This window comes from Schistocerca nitens, chromosome 4, assembly GCF_023898315.1.
Source record: "Schistocerca nitens isolate TAMUIC-IGC-003100 chromosome 4, iqSchNite1.1, whole genome shotgun sequence".
NCBI lineage: Eukaryota > Metazoa > Arthropoda > Insecta > Orthoptera > Acrididae > Schistocerca > Schistocerca nitens.
In genome coordinates this window covers 843,500,911-843,519,510 of record NC_064617.1, presented here as the reverse complement: position 1 = coordinate 843,519,510, position 18,600 = coordinate 843,500,911, and the positions used below count along the sequence as shown (strand labels likewise).

The 18,600-nt window shown below is 40.3% G+C and overlaps 1 pseudogene; it reads right to left on the bottom strand.

The window, feature by feature from the left end:
- Positions 1-8,802: 8,802 nt before the first annotated feature.
- Positions 8,803-8,920, bottom strand: LOC126254105 (5S ribosomal RNA; annotated as a pseudogene).
- Between the last annotated feature and the right edge of the window lie 9,680 nt (positions 8,921-18,600).

The window sequence follows — 18,600 nt, the reverse complement described above, 5'->3', positions numbered from 1 at the left end:
TAATTTTACAATTGTTCATATTCCCGGTACTCAAAATATTGTAGCAGACGCACTATTCCGTTCTCTCAGCAACAATCAGCAAGACATCGCAACCAACTTCTGCCAAGCAAATTTTAGCGTCAAGTATATTCAACAAGTTGCATTTGAAAATTTCATTTCGTCGTCATTACGAGATATAGCACAAGAGCAGAGCAAAGACAACGTGTGGAAAGAAATTAAACAGCTTTGGCAAGATAGGAATAATGTTACCATTAGAAACCATTACACTGTACGCAATAATATTCTGTTTCCCCGCTCTCACCCTGACAGCAACAATTGGTTACTATGCATTCCTGACGAGCTTGTTAACAAATTAATTTGGTATACTCATTTAAGTTACGCACATTATGGAGCCAGAAAATGTTTTCTTATACTGAGACAGAACTGTTATTTTGCCAACATGGAGAAACGTATACGACGAGTTTTAGCGTCATGTAAAATCTGCCAGAAAGCTAAGTCAGACACGACCTCACATATTCCTCCGTTACATCCCATTGTACCTGTTAAATTGAGACACATGGCCGCTGTAGACATTTTTGGTCCGATTCCCAGATCTAATAGAGGTTTTTGCTACATCTTCGTCGCTGTTGAACTCACTTCAAAATTTGTTACCTTCACTCCGTTACACAAAGCTACTGCTAAATCTGTTTCGAAAGCATTTGTAAAACATTTTCTATTTCATGAGGGCATGTATTGAAAGTAATTTCCGACAATGGACCACAGTTTCGATCTGCTATATGGACACGTACGTTACGAACAAGAAACATTTCTCCGATCTATATATCCAAGTATCACGCTTCTTCGAACCCTTGTGAACGACTAATGAAAGAAATTGGTAAACTATGTAGAATATACTGCTATAAAAAACATATTGATTGGGATACACACATACTGTCATTCCAGGATGTAATTAACTCCATACCAAATGAATCTACTATGCTATCTCCGACTGTTATATTGACAAATGTTGAAGCACCTAACAAAATTAAAGAATTAGTATCCTTTCCTACATCTCGTCGACTACGACACCATGAAATAATTGACATTGCGCTGAACAACATCAAACGTGCCGCAGAGCGCCGGAGAAGACAGCAAAAACAGGTTTGTACTCGCCGTGACTTTCACATTGGACAGAAGATATTAGTACGCACACATTATTTATCCAACAGAGGAAAGAGTACATGCAGTAAATTTGAGCTTTTATACGCAGGTCCGTATCGAATTCGCAGCATTCCTCACCCCAATGTAGTACACGTCGAAACTCTGAGAACCAGAAAAAGTAAAGGCAATCACCATGTCTCCAATATTAAACCCATCATTGAATGAACATACTGTATGATTTGTCGCACTGCAATGCCATTTGCAAATATTTATATGAACACTTACTGACGATTGTCGTATTTTTTCTTGGCAAGTGCCCGACAAGGTAAGGTTAGCAGGTCGCTTTTCTTGTCGTTACACATCAGACCGTGCACATTTTTCCAGATAAACTTACATATTTTATGACCACTTATGCAATTCTATCTATGTGACTACTTACTGATGATTATCGTATTTTATCTTGGCAAGTGCCCGGCAAGATAAGGTTAGCAGGTAGTTTTTCTTGTCGTTATATATCAGACCGTGCACATTTTCCATTTTTCGTGTATGTATGATTGTTTTCCTGTTTTGTTTGTATGCACTACGAAATCTTTAAGATATAACAAACACCAGTTGACTTTCACATTTTTCCTTATGATATCTCAATATCTTGACTATTCTACACTTTTGGCTAATGCATTATGAGACTGTGTGTACATTTTTGCACCTGAACACTCTCTGTGTTTTTGACATAATACCTTTTCTGTCATGCTATGGTGTATGCTTAATTATATCACTAGAAACAAGTTTTTATTTAATAGATATATGATTTAAATGCAAGATATTAATCCTTATTCATCATTTTCAGAAAGAAATAACCTGTAAAAGAAATAAATTAAACAAACCACAGTGGATTACTATGAAATGGGTATTTCACCTTCGGAATGAACAAAAGAAAATGGAATACCTTGTGATGAAGAGTAAATGGATCAGAATTAACAACCATTAAGAAGAATATACTATACACATCGTATGATAGCAGTCTTAACACATTTTTTTTCTTTCAGAATACGAGGGGATTGATGCAGGCTGTCAGACAGAACTACACATCTTAGTTTTAGTGATGAAATATGCTAGAAATAAGAAACTCTATACTATGAATAGTTGTATGAAGTAAATGGTAATATGAATAATGAATAATGAAGTGTCTTTTTTGCAGATGATAATGAATGATGATGTATAGTTATATGAAGAATATGCTAATATGAATAATGAGGTTTTTCTTTGCAGGTGATGATAGTAATGAAGTTATGGTAATATGAATAATGAAGTTTTTCTTTGTAGATGAGGATAATGATGAAGTTTATATATTTACTGTTAGTTAAGAAATGCTATGTAGTTATTTAAGTATTTGTTGCAGTTCGTTTTGGCAGTATGTCTTATGTCGCATGGTATAATGACTGAATGTTTTGGAAAGGACAGCTAGAGTACATACATATTGAGTACACGTTTCATTACCTGTTAATTCGAAGTTCACTACTTTTCAGCATAATATGCAACTCTTCTTTCAGCTCAATAATCCATTTTGTATTTTTTCCAGGAGAAACTATTCATGAAATTAATGTGCTATAAGCAGTTAGTCATTATACTTGTTCTAGTACTTGCATTTTTTTTACCCATTTGTGTGTGTCATTCATGAATGTGATCAAATATACTCTACTTGTTCATAACCTTGCTAAAGCTGACTCATGACGAATGACGTTATTAATCCTTATTTCCAGCAAAAAGTCAAAAGCAAATATTTTCATGCCCCAGCAGTTAACTATCGATCTCAACGCAATGCATTGCTAGCACAAAAAAAATGTATTACCAGTCCCAAATAATGCTACCAGTTTAAGAGATATTTCTAGTTCTAAATATAATGCAAATTTCTCAGATGTATTGAATCCATTATATCTATGTATTATTGGACCACAGACCTTGAGTAATAGTTACAGTGTGTTACATTTTAAATATGTCCTATGTCACTTGAATGATGAGTCCTGAGTAATACTGAATGATGTTTTGTAATAATGCATAAATGCCTTGCCAATAATTTCTGTAAATAATATTTTTGTTATACTCTATAAATGCTATGCCAATAATTAACTCTCATTTTTAATGATGACTTCTGAATAATACTGAATAATGTTTTATAAAACTATATGAATACTTTGTAACTGGCGAATGAATGCCACTCTTTCTTATATTTTAAATTTGTCTTATGTCACTTACGCGCTATTATATATGAATACCAGTAGCTTGATGCTACACTCATTATCTCCTGTTTTGAATGATGACTTCTGAATAATGCATAAAAATGGTTTGTAACTGGCCAATGAGTGCCAATGATTACTATAACTAGATGAATTATGTAAATAGTATGCCATTAATTAACTCTTGCTTTGAATGATCACTTCTGAATAATGCATAAATATGGTTTGTAACTGGCCAATGAGTGCCAATATTTAGTGTAATCAGATGACTTATGAATAATGTTCTGTAATACTCCATACATAGTACAGAAATGTTTAGTAACTAGGCAATGAGTACCAACAATTACTCAAATCGGTTGATAGACTAGTGTAATTCTCTATGATGACTACTATGTGACTTAATGTCCTTCACCTTCTGACCTAATTACCAGAAATTACTGCAATATCCATTTGTCCTGTCTATCCTCATGATCATGGAGCACTATATTAGGTTTTTACACTAATTATACGTTGGTGTACCTTACAAGAATGTGGTGCTGACGCATCATGCTGTCCACCACCTTGAACGATGGAGATGTTATTATGGTCCCACTGTTTGGTGTACCTAATGTACTACCAAAATGATAACATTGAATATTAATACGACATTTCAGTGTCTTGTCTACACTGATTAATACTTCAGGGAAGAGAACTTCAGATTGTCTCACTTGGGTTTGTGCTTCTGTAGAAAGTTATGGACTTTCAGTACAGCTACGTGCAACCTACTGTGCTACCACCATGATGCAATCCTTCCCTTTCCTTTCCCAGTTCTTATAAAATGGTGTATATATATATATATATATATATATATATATATATATAGTGCATGTACACTTTATGTCATTTATTAATATGTTTTGTACTCATAGCGTATCCTAGTTCTTGTAAAATGGTAAAAGAAATATATACAGTGCGTGTGCACTTTATGTAATTTGTTAATGTGTTTTGTACTCATTGCGTATACATTTTGTCATTGCTTGATATGTTCTGTACTCAGTGCATGTGCACTCTATTTCATTTCATGTTCTGTACATATATATATATATATATATATATATATATATATATATGTATATATGTATATACTCTGTGTGTAAACTTAGTTAATTAAGTAGATTTTAGAAAAATTTGTTGCTCATGGCAAGTCTAATTGACTCACCATCGCTGCCAAATTTTGCCCCCCCCCCCCCCCCCCAGTGGAGGGTTGTGTAAGAGGTCCGAGCAGATGTAATTTCGATGTATTGCTCATGTGCTGCCTGCGATATGCAAGGTATAAGAAAATCTCTTACCAGAGAGCAGTGTTGACTGCAGTAGGAACTGTGTAGCTGTAGCAGTAAGTTGTTGCTAGTCTGGAGCCTGCTCTGGTCTGGTATGGTGTATCGTGTTGGCTGGCCCGGTCGCAGTGCAGCGATGTCGGAGCCTGAGTATTATTGTATAAGGTAAAAAGCAGCCTCAAGTCGCATGTAAATGTTTTAAAACTCTCGTAATAATAATCTTCCTCATAAAAAGTAACTTTTAACAACCATTCATTTCAATTTAAAGAATTTACTAATTTCTCCCAGCCATGATCATCCCGATTATTGCAATAGAAAAATCAGTTGCTTCCTTTCATAAATGACAGATAGGTCGGCCAGCATTGCACAGAGCTGTGCCGGAAAAATTTATTGTAAGAGCAGATACATCCGGCGACTTCATTCAGGTAAGAATTTTTCCTTTTTTTATTCAGAATGATCTTTCAAGGCCATGTCGCTGCACTGCTGTCGTCCAAAATTTACCAGGTTAAATTCACAGTCAATTATTGAATAGTCATAAGTGAGCGACAATTTAATTGAGAGGTTAGTTACATTGTTTTATTACCAAATTACTGAATATTTTTTTTATTGGGACGTTTCACTGAATGTGAACGACGTAATTATAATTTTATTGTTGAGAGGTTTAGGAATTTTTCTGTTTTGAGCTTACACTAAACGTGAATATTATTTATGTTAATATTTTCTGTTTTGAGGTTACACTAAATTAGAATCATATTCATATTATTTAAATATATTTTGTGGGTAGGTTACAGCCTGGAAAATGTTACCTGGAATCACGTTTTCTGCCAACAGTGGAATACGGAGAAAACGGTGTTACGGTATGGAGGTGTCTTTTACGGTTAGGCTGTGGTCCACTTACTGAGCTTAAGTTAACTGTAAATGCGGAAGGATGTGAACCCATCTTGCAGCACTGTATACTGCGTGCAGCACAGGAACAGTTCGGAGACGATCATTGCCGGTATCAACATGACAATGCACCGTGTCACAAAGCGGCATCTGTGACGCAATGGTTTGTGGACGATTAAATGGTCTGGCCTGCCCAGAGTCCATACCTGAACCCAATGGGGCACCTTTGGGATGAGTTAAACGTCGACGACGTTCCTAACACCAGCGAATCATTGCCTTCTCTGATTTCGGCTGTGAGAAGAATGGGCTGACGTTCCTCCAAAGACATTCCGCGACCTCACTGAGCTTAACCTCAGCAGTGTTCGAGCCGTCATAAAGGCGAAGGCTGGCCGCAACTGTTATCAACGTCCACTAATATGTGTGAATAACCGTCTGTTTGTGATGCATGTGGTGTGTTAATTACGATTCGCCACATTTTAACCGACTGTATTTCACATAATGACGAGCAGGTTCAAGCTGGTTTACCGACAGACCTGCCCTCAATTTTAGGTGATAAGGAGTTGAATGTGGCACGTGTCTTACGATTTTGTGTTTTTGTCTTCACTGGTACCTAAGGTCTTAGGTCGACACTTTTAGTATATTAGAAAACAAGTGGGTCACCCAGTTACAATTTTTATGATCCGCCAATCTTCTTTTCTGGACTTGGCTCTCAGTGTCTGTCCAGATCAGATATCATTGTGCCTTGACTCGCTTGGTCCATTGTACCGTTTAGAGGAGTCTCGTGTGTTGATGTACAAAGGAGTATAAGGGAGCGTATAGCCCCATTCGCCTCACATAGTCAGCGTACGGGCGCTGATGACCGCGATGTTGAGCACCCTCCACATAGAGTAGCAACAACAACAGTAACAACAGCTACAACAACTAAAATGTGCCCAGATATATTCGATCTGATAGTGTACCTTTAAGGCGTTAGTCACTTTGGTCAGTGTTATTTTGTCAAAAACTGACGTTTTGAGCCCGTGGCTGTGTACAGTATATAAGTTGATTCTTACACAAAAGATTACAGCAACTGGCCACTTTTTACAATGCTATTTATTTATTTAAACAGCATCGTTACGTTTCGAATCGCTAGGTTCATCTTCGGGCAGATAGTTCACATTTTACATTACATTTCGTGTTTTGTTTCCCCACCTGACGAAATTTCCGTGGGGTGTTGATGCCCTACAACCAAAACAAGATGTGGGGCAACGTCTTTTTAATTATAATTGTGCCTCACGACGAGCTTAAGTGATGTAGACAAATTATTATTATTAAATGGAAGAGGTTTTGGTTACTGACAATGAAGAATCCGCGCCATTACGTTCCAGTGCAGGTTGCTTTTCATCTTGCAGAATCGAAAACTGTATAATGCACTTTTTTGTGTATATATATGCACATAATGTAAAGCACCACTCACACTCTTAGAATTTTCATCACATGGGGTTATGTCTACAAAGATGGCAATATTACAACCATTATTACAATGCGATATGGTTGTAACATCACCATATTTGTATAGATGCATTATTACAATGCGATATTACATCTGTGTGGTTGTAATATCGCCTTTTTGTATACATACCTCCATGTGATGAAACGTCTAAGAGTGTGAGTGGCGCTTTACATTATGTGCAGATATATACACAAAAAAGTGCATTATACAGTTTTCGAGGCTGCAAGATGATAAGCAACATGCACTGTAACGTAATGGCGCGGATTTTTCATTGTTAAGTAACCAAAACATCTTCCATTTAATGATAATAATTTGTTTACATAACTTAAAATCGTCGTGAGGCACAATTACAATGAAAAGGACGTTGTCTCACACCCTGTTAAGGTTGTAGGACATCACCACCCCAAGGAAGTTACGTCGGGTGGGGAAACAAAACACGAAATGTAATGTAGAAAGTGAACTAGCCGACTGAATATCAAACTATCAATTCGAAACAGGTAACGGCGCAGTTTAAATAAATAAATAGCATTGTAAAAAGAGAGTGATTGCTGTAATCTTCTGTGTAAGAGCCAACCTAGACTTTGGTCAGTGCTCTATTATGCTTTCGGGAGCTTGACTGGTATTTATCGTTGATGTTATTCGTTGATGTTACAAGGTAATGCATCAGGCTTTAGATACAGCAGATTATATGCTGATTGGCCTATAGTCGCCTTCGTCTTTAGTTCCTTCTTGCCTGGAAGCGTGGAGTGTGATCGGAGACGAAGTGACGAGTGTATGTGTTGTGTTTCGAGGTTCTTACCTTCGCCAGGCAGTAGACCGCTCTTTTTAAGCCAGATGCAGCCGTTTCCCTGTAGGTTGTAGTCGTTGCAGTGCAGCGCAGGAAGGAGCGTGGGCCGTGTCAGCACGGACGGGCCCGCCAGCAGCGGCAGAAGGCGGGCAGCCGCCGGGGGCAGGCGGCGACGCCCAGACCTGCCTGCCCAGCTCCACACGGGTCATCTGCATCGCAAATGCCGGCCGATTAGGCGCTCCCCGCCGGCCTGTTCGCCTCTATTAGCGAGCGTTTATTTTACTGCGCTCCTCTTGCGTGTCTCAAATCCGCATCTTCTGCGCAGCCCAACTTCATTTCGCTCCGATTCCTTGCTCAATAAATGAACTTCGCATGTGACGCTGTACTTGTTAGTCATTTTCTTATCACTGTCGTCGTGAACTAATTTCCAGTAAAGATGTGTAATATATTTTTGACAGTTACAATATACCCGTATGTGCTGTAGCAATGGGAGACCCACTATATCCTCCAGCGTGAGAATCTCTTCCACGTTTTACAAACAACATCTTCAATTATTTATTGTGCATGTTAAAATTTCAATCTATAACTCCGTCCCTATTATTTAATTTACTTTATTTTACTTTGTTACTAATGTGCTCCCATTAAGTATCCTTACTTTTGTGGCAAAATGCCTTCAAGACATACACATAAGATTAATACATTAATAGGTAATGCTAAAACGTAAACTCCGTCCACAGGCCCTGGCGGACCCAGCGGTACCGACCGGTCGCCGTGTCATCCTCAGCCCACAGGCGTCATCCTCAGCCCACAGGCGTCATCCGATGCGTATATGGAGGGCATGTGGCCAGCACACAGTTCTCCCGGCCGTATGTCAGTTTCCGAGACCGGAGCCGCTATTTCTCAATGAAGTAGCTCTTCAGTTTGCCTCACAAGGGTTGAGTGCATCCCGCTTACCAACAGCGCCCGGCATACCGGACGGTCACCCATCCCAGTGCTAGCCCAGCCCGACAGCGCTTAACTTCGGTGATTTGACGGGAACCGGTGTTACCACTGCGACAAGGCCGTTGGCATTAAAACGGTACTTATTGCTCTATTATGATTAATAATAGTACAAATCGTTGCACCTGTGGAGAGGTGTTTAACTGACGAAACTTGTGGATAGTTAGTAGCTTATCGTTCCTTGCCTATATGAGTATATTAGCGCCTTCCGTCATCAGACACCCCAATATTTTTCGTTATAATTTTCTGTCGTCCGTCAATCATATGTTCAATGGCCGTACCGGATTCTACACACAGAAAAAATCATTTAAGTCCTGAATTTAAGAGAGAGACCTTAATGTAATCCTACGCAAGGTAACGCTAACATGGTACAGCCTTAGGATGACGACTACCAGATATCTGCATGCAATTGATATCCATCTGATTTGTTCCACCGACTACAGCTACCTGGAATGAGGAAACTCATAATTTTATACAAACATTCCAAACTTTTTTTTAACATCGGTCTTCTGATTGCTTTGATGTGGCCCGCCACGGATTTGTCTCCTGTACCAACCTCTTCATCTCAGGGTAGCACTAACAACTTACGTCCTCAATTATCTGCTTAATGTATTCCAATCTTTCTCTTCCTTTATAGTATTTATCCTTCATATCTCCCTCTAGAGTCTAGTATCATGGAAGTAATTCCGTGATCTCTCAACAGATGTCCTAACATCATGACACTTCTTCTTGTCAGTGTTTTTCACATATTCCTTTCCTCGCCGATTCTCCAGAGAATCTTCTCATTCCATATCTTATCAGTCCACCTAATTTTCAACATTCCTCTACAACACCACCTCTCAAATGCAGCGACTCTCTTCTTTGTAAGTTTTCTGACTGTTCACGTTTTACTGCCATATAATTCTGTACTCCAAACATCCATTCTCAGAAACTTCTTCTTCAAATTAAGGGTTGTTTCATACTAGCAGACTTCTCTTGGTCAACAATGTTCTTTATGTTCTCCTTGCTCCGCCTGTCATGGGTTACTTTTCTGCCTGGGTAGCAGACTTCCTTAACTTCATCCACTTCGTGTCTGTCAGTCCTGATGTGAAGTTTCTCCGTGTCCTCATTTTTGTTACTTCTAATTACTTTCGTCTTTCTTCGATATACTCTCATCCTATATTCTGTACTCATTAGACTGTTCATTCCATTCGGCACACCCTGTAATTCTTCTTCACTTTTACTGAGAATAACAATGTCATCAGCGAATATTATCATTGATATCCTTTCACCTATAAGTTTAATCCTGTTCTTGAACCTTGCTTTCTTGCCTGCCACTCCTTATTTGATGTATAGACTGCATCCCTGTGTTATATCCTTCTTAATCCGAGCACTTCCTTCTGGTTCTTGCTCTCTTATTGTTCCCCATTGGTCGTTATAGATATTGTATATTACCTGTCCTTCACTGCAAACTACAACATTCATTTATATTTCTTGACCAACTGACATGGGATTTGATAAAAACTGAATATAAACTTAATTCATATAATCGTTCCCTACCCGTACGCAACAGAGTGTAAAGTAAGTGGGAGGAAGATCAGCGTGGAGAGTAAGCTATGCAATGAGGAAACGGATACAACGTTGGAGGGAATGTTAATCATGCTCCTTTAAACGAATCTATGTGAAACGAAAACTATCACTGATACTCTAGCAAGAGCAAGTACAAGACAAATGGAGGGAGGAAAGTTAGAACTCCGCTAATCAAAGCTTCGGTAGTTAATAACAGGATGGAACATATCTTTTGTATCCCGCCTGGTAGGCGGCGCGTGGGTCTGCTCCTGTAAACTGAAGGATAGGCAGAATGTTGGAAGCTAGGAGGAGCAGGTGAGGTAGAACTCTCGGTACTGTAGTGTTAATTTAAATCACCTTTACATTAGCAAGAAGATGAATACATAACTTTGCACTGAGGACCACGTAGGCGCGAAGCCGGATGCCTCAAAGCTCACAGAAGTTACAGAGGCAAAATCTGTAGAGGCTTGCCGACTATGAAATAGAAAGAATGTTGCTTGGTCGTCTGCTCGGCATCAAATAGGCTGAATCCGGAGCGGCGCTCGTAGAGCTGCACAGCTCCGGCTAAAGGTCGCTGTCGTCGGTGTTGTAGTGCCAACCTACGAACTTGCACCTACGCCGTGGCATCGTAGCTATCGGTACCACAATTTCGGAACCAAGTATCTCTGAAAAAACAAAACGGACACTCAGGCAAAAAGAAACAGTGATTCTAAGTAGTCTCACAACTCAACTGTTTTGAAAAAGATGAAAGATTAAATACTGATGAAGCTACTCTGGGATCCACAGCTCATCGCCAACCAAGTTTACATTTATATGTTCTTCACCTTAGCGCGTAGACTGGAGCAGCTCCATATGGCAGCACCATTTGCGGTCTTCCAACACTCATCTACTGCATTCGACAAGAATCTGATTCGTGGATCGTCCATAGTTTGTTTCAGAACCTCAACATTGAAGTTATTCTTGGTTGCTACAAGCTTTTACATGACCAAATCCAGCAACGAAGTTATTCTTTATAACTCTGTAACTTCCCAACCCAATCTGACTGAACTTCGTACAGTTACACAAGTATTTGATCACCCTCTCAGTGCCCCTTCCAAGCTATCAAGACTGTCCTCCTCGCGCTCATAAAAATATCTGCCTACATTCCAGCGACCAAGACGGGACTTTGCACGCGTTTTTCCGCACACCTCACTGACCAGCTGACCAGTCCTCTGTCATGCTGTTCTGCGAGACGGTACAGGCCATTCTGACTCCGAGAATACCAAGTAGGAATCCACCTTACTTGGCGACCTTTTGCCTAGAGAAAGCTACCAAAATCTTCTAGAAGTCTCTCCCGAGGAATCTGACAAGCCAATGAAAAGCCTCTCCTAAAAAATTTATGCAAATATCGATGTCTCCATCGGCATACGTCCTACTAGTCGCGTAGACTGCACAGGACTCGTGTCCACCGCGTTATCATGTCACGAAAGAAAACGTACGCTTCCTGTCCTTCCTCGCCAAGGTAGAGCAGAAATCCGTCCTAACAATTTTCTAAACTTCATTCTCACGCACTACAGAGAAATGGCACAGAGTTGAAATTTACCGATCAGAATGGGCACTTAGAAGTTAAAATATAGCACTGGTTTACATGGTCACTTCCTCTTGGCATCGGTATTACTCTACAGAATTGAAAACAGGAAGAAACCTAAATTCATACCAATTTACACAAGCTGATCCTGGAGTCAATGATAGAGATACGAAGACAGCGTACGTCTTAGAGCATGTACACAACACTGGACACCTATAAATGACACAAATTATGGTAGTTGCTGCCAACTACAATTCTAATACTACATTCTACTTGTTATGTTCTTCTTTTACGAACCTACGTCTATGTCTACATACAGCGGTTGAAGAAGAATGTGGGAACACCAAGAAAAGTAATACATTACCATGCCCAATAAGGTGTAGGAATGGTTATCAAGGGAATATTATACCTTTATTCCTGCAAAATAGTACCCGCCACGTTAGCCGAGCGCGCTAACGCACTGCTTCCTGGACTCGAGTAGGCGCGCCGGCTTCGGGTCGAATTCGCCCAGCGGATTAACGACGATGGCCGGTGTGCCGGCCAGCCTGGATGTGGTTTTTAGGCGGTTTTCCACATCCTCCTAGGTGAATACCGGGCTGGTCCCCACGTCCCGCCTCAGTTACACGGCTCGAGACATCTGAACACTTTCGAACTATTAAGGGGGAGGGGGGTACGGGGTGGCGGCAGGAAGGGCATCCGGCCTCCCCTTCAACTAACATTGGCACATCCGATTAACCACGCCGACCCTGCATATCCGCGGGAATAACGGCACAAGCAAAAGCAAAAGCATTCCTGCAAAATAGTGCAAGTTTAGATAATGACGATGGAGGTGGAGGGAGATCACACGCACTTCTCTCAAAAGTAGATCACAAAGGCTTAATAATAGTGGAATCTGGTGACTGGTGGCGGGAAATCCTCGTTCTCACAAAACCAGTCCTGTACGATGCAAGGTGTCTGAACAGTGGCCCTGTCGTCTTGGAGTACGAAACCTCATTTGGAACATATATTGTACCATGGGATGGGCCTAATCAGCCAAAATGGTCACGTAATCCTTGTCAGTAATGCGACCTCGCAGGGTAACCATGGTGCCCATGGAATACCACTATATGGGTGCCGAAATCATTAATGAACCCCCGCCATACTTCACTCTTGGAACGTAAATTCGGCCACAACCTGGAAACAGTGTGAAACAACTTTCTTCCGACAAAATGACATTCTTCTATTGCTCCATAGTCCAGGTTTTATGGCTTCGGTACAAAGTTTTCTTGTTAACATCATTTCCATTATTCATGAGTGGTTTTGAAATTCCAGCTCTCATGCAATTCGCTGCTGGAGCTCCCTTCGAGTTGTTTGTGTGCTAACAGGGTTCGCGAGTGCGACATTCAGTTTGCAGCTGTCGTTCCCTTATTTTTCGTCACAGTTCCTTTGAATTACTGTCTATCACTGTCACTCAGCACAGACTTTCGTCCATGTTGTGACTTAGCGGGTGATGTTTTTCCGCTTTCCTTGTGTGCGGTATCGATCTTCCGTCCGGTGTCTCTTGAAACACCATACACTTCAGTTCTCTTCTTTTTCAGGTTCGAATTCACTTAGCTACGTCATAATGCATCCACAGCTACACAAAACATATTTTCTGACTACGAGTAACACTTCGAACGGGCTGAGGACATTTCGCAGGTGCCGCTCATGGTGAAATGCGACAGAATAATCTGCAAGCTTCGATAAAAATAACTAAAGGGACAACAGTACTTTTTGCAGATGACACAAATATCCTAATCAAATCACGTGATGAAGATAGCCTACAAAAAACAGCTACAGATATAATACAAAATTTGACACAACGATTCAAAACAAACAAGCTAATAATAAATAATGAAAAATCAGTGACAGTCAATTTCCACAATTCACAGAAACTACATCCTGCAAGACCAATTTTTAAAATTGATGGACAAACTGTCTCATCTGTGAGCGACACAAAATTTTTAGGTATACATATTCAGCAAAACCTAAAATGGGAGACACATCTTAACCATGTAAATAAAAAGCTAAACACACTTACGTACGCAGTAAGAATCCTCGCACAAAATACAAGCCGTGCGTCTGTGATCACAATGTACCATGGCAGTATTCAGTCACTACTGATGTACGGCATTATCTTTTGGGGGAAATCTGTAGGTACAAACAAAACGTTTAGGCTACAGAAAAGATTGTTAGAATAATAAATCATGCTAAGTACAGAGACTCCTGTAGACCAATATTTAAAAATCTCAGTATACTGCCTCTTCCTTGCTTATATATGTATGAAATATTAATTTTCACAAAAGGAAGTATTTTAAAAGATGGAAATATCTTCAAGTATAACTGTGATTACCACCCACATGATACTAGGCAGAAGCATTACTTGCATGTCAGTACAGTAAATACAAACATTTGTAAGAGAGGAGTGTATCATACTGGCATAATGCTGTACAATCACATGCCATCCTATTTGAAACAAATGCAAAATTTACAAAAGTTTAAAGTGATACTGAAAGAGTACTTGCTTGACTACTGCTTCTATTCTGTTTCCGAGTTTTTAGAGTATCAGAAAAGAGTAGTGTAACTACTCAAATATTCTTAATAAGTCTATCATTTTATTTCGTTATATTAAATTTGTCATCAATATTCAACATGTATTGAATCATTTTTAATTATTTATCTTTTCAAAATAACAATGTGTATGATGTTGTATATACTGTACCAACCTGACTTGTCCTTCATCGTTTGTGCAAAATATGTACCTAAACACGATTTACAAGACCAATAAAGAAATACAAATACAAATGCATTTGCATTTATGTTTAAACACGTATGTATTCATTACCAGCGAGGGCGAGGCATGACAGAATCTCTGACCAGAGAGTTATTTATCGTCGCTAGTCTGCGCTTGACCGCGCGAGTGTTCAGTTGCGAGTTGCACTCTGTCTGCAGTAGTAGTCAGTCGGCAGTAGTGTGTGGCGAGTGGGCAGAGAGAGTAGTCAGTTGGAGAGTAGTAGCAGTCTGGAGCAGTTGCATGTAGCGAGTGGACGGTTGTACTGAGCGGGCGTCGGCATGCGTCGACGGCGTGCTGTTCGTCCGAATCTGGTCAGGATTGTGGTGGACGATGTGTATTATTGTTGAAGGTAATGAAGCAGCATTGCGCAGCTAATAACGTATGTTAATTGTAATTAATTTGTTCAAAAAAAATGATGCCCCAATAATAACCTTTTATAAAGTAACTCATTTAAAGAAAAAGATTCATTTCAATTTAAAGAATATTTCCTATGCATTTCCTCCAAGAATCAAAATTAAATGTAGGCCAGCATTGCACGGAGCTGTGCCGAAAAATAAGAGCAGATATAGATGCAGTTTTACTGAGGTAAGAATTTATCAGGTTTAATTATTTCACAGGGCCGAAGGTCAGCGCAGCTGCCCTTAGAAAATTTATCAGGTTTAATTATTTGTGTGGAGATGTTACATTCAGTTCATGGTTCATTATTTAATTAATATTAATGTGGGTTTAATGAGTAATCTTCATTAGTTTATGTTTGTGGGGAATTCACATATGATCAATTGTTATTCTTTAATTTTGCAAGGAGGTTACGCTTGACTCATTTTTATTATTCAGTTTTGTGGGAAGACAACATTTCACTTAACATTGACTTTCATATTCTTGCTGGGAGGTTACAATTTCACTATTATTGACTTTTAAAAATTTTGTGGGGAGGTTAGAATGTTCAAACATTCTTTTCTAGCAGTTTTTTCATATTTTTGTCCACCATCTGCATATTCTCCGGCAATCTCCTTTATAAATTAGTTATATAAAAATAAACTCCTCCCAAACAGGCCATTAAGGCCCAAAGGAACCGACCGGACGCCGTGTCATCCTCAGCCCACAGGCGTCACTGGTTGCGGATATGGAGGGGCATGTGGTCAGCACACCGCTCTCCCGGCCGAATGTCAGTGTACGAGACCGCAGCCTCTACTTCTCAATCAAGTAGCTTCTCAGTTTGCCTCACAAGGGCTGAGTGCTTCCCGGTTGCTAACAGCGCTCGGCAGACCTGATGGTCACCCATCCAAGTGCTAGCCCAGCCTGACAGCACTTAACTTCGGTCATCTGATGGGAACCGATGTTACCATTGCGGCAAGGCCGTTGGCATAGATGAGTTATACTTGCCCAAAATTCTTCCAATAAACCGAAGTCGGCCATTCGCCTTCCCTACTATCGTCCTCACGTGCTCGTTCCAATTCACACCTCTTTGCAACGTTACGCCTCGATATTTAATCTACGTGACTGTGTGAAGATGCACAGTTCTATTGCTGTATTCGAACATTACAGTATTTTTTCTACTCACCTGCATTAACTCAATAGTTCTAAATTTACATCAAGCTCCGACTCACGAAATCGACTAGAAGTTTTGTGTAGTCTTCTTGTATCTTCTTACTGTCACCTTCCCATACACCATAGCGTGATCAGCAACACGGCAGATTTCTGCTTATCCCATCCATCAGATCACTGATGGATATAGAGAACAAGAGCGGTCCTATCACACTTGTGTGGGGCACTCCGAACGATATCCATACTCTGATGAACCCTAGCCGTCGAGGACAACGTACCGTGTTCTATTAATTAAGAAGTCTTCGAACCATTCACATATCTGGGAACTTAATCCGTTTACTCGAGCGTTCGTTAACAACCTGCACTGGAGCACCGTGAAAAACGCTTTCTGAAAATCTAGGAATATGGAATTTGTTCGTTGCCACTGTGGACTACATTTAATCTCAGGTAACAAAACTCATGGGATACCTCGTAATATAGTGTCGGACCTCCTTTTGCTCGGCTTTGTGCAGCAACTCAACGTGGCATAGACTCAACAAATCGTCGGAAGTTCCCTCCAAAAATATTGAGCCTTGCTGACTCTGTAGCCGAGAATTCATGTCGGACGATCTGGGTGGCCAAATCCTTAGCTTTAATTGTCCCAAATGTTCTCCAAACCAATCGCTAACAAGTTTGGCCCGGTGATATGACACCGTTGTTTGTAAACATCAAGCCCGTGAACGGCGGCAAATGGTCTCCAAGTAGCCGAAAATAATTATTTCTAGAGAATGATCGGATCAGTTGGACCAGAGCACCCAGTACGTACCATGTAAAGACAGCCCACACCATTAAGGAGCCACCACCAGCTTCCACAGTGCATTGTTGACGGTCCCATGGCTTGGTGACGTGTGAGCCACATTCGTACCCTACCATCAGCTCTTACCAACAGAAATCGGAACTTACCTGACCAGGCGAAGGCTTTCCAGTTGTCTAGGGTAAAAATGAGACGGTCACAAGTGCAAGAGAGGCGCTGCAGGCGATGTGCTGTTAGCAAAGGCATTGACGTCGGTTGTCAGCTGCCATAGCCCATTAACGCTAACTTTCGCCGCACTGTCGTAACCGACATGTTCGTCGTATGTCCCACATTGATTTCCTCGGTTAGTTCAAGCAGATTTACTTGTCTGTTAGCACTGACAACTGTACGCAAATGTCGCTACTCTCGGTCGTTAAGTGAAGGCCGTCGGCCACTGGGTTGGCCATGGTGAGAGGTAATGCTTGAAATTTTCTATTCTCGGCACACTATTGGCACTGTGGATCTCGGAATTTTGAATTCCGTAACGATTTCAGAAATGGAATGTTCCATGTGTCTAGTTCCAACTACCAGCCCGCATTCAAAGTCTGTTAATTCCTGCCGTGCGTCCATAATCACAAATGAATCTCTTTCACATGAATCACCTGAGTACAAATAACAGCTCCGCAAACGTACTGCCCTTTTGTATCTTGTGTACGCGATATTACCGCCATCTGTATATGCCTTTCGTCACCTCAGTGTATTTCCATTGTTTCTCTATTCTTTTGTTCCAAATTTCTCTCATCATTTCTCAACGGTTCTTTCATCTATCTTCTGTACAAATGGCTCCAGTCTTCTTCTTGTGTTTTTCGTGGAAAACTTTCAATCTTGCAACTTCTATCTCAGCGGCAGTCTTTTCTCATTTCCTTGCGGAGTAATTCGGAATTTCTCTTCGTCCCTTCCAATTTCTTTGCACCATGTGGTATCTATTTTTTATTTACCGAAATAAGTGATGTGTCTTTTTGTCCATCTGTAGGGATACAGTCTAATGTTTTCAACATGTGTGTAAAGTTCACTATTATGACGCCTTCCGTTTGCTCTGTAACTGGATAAGATTTTTCGTGTTAGTTTAATTTTGGGTCCTATGTATTTTATCTGTAAACGATCTGCTGGCTATAAGGAATCGTGTATCTTACGTATTGTAATTGTTACTGTATAAGATCGGTGCTCCAGCACAACCAGTTGATTTCGCCTGCGAGTTTGCCTCAAACAGATGAATTTCTTTCTCTCTCTCTCTTTTTTTTTCTATGTACATGTAAATGTAACACTTCTTGCACATAACATTCTCGGGTTTGCCGCCGGATCGTATTGTGTAACTAGCACAATATTTCATCGATGCAGCTACTGCTATCACTGCTGCAAGGCGCGACTGATGATAATCGCGCAGCGGCGTCGAAATTTATCATGCCAAGAGAAGGCAATACGCGTGCGCGAGAGACGCTCGTACTT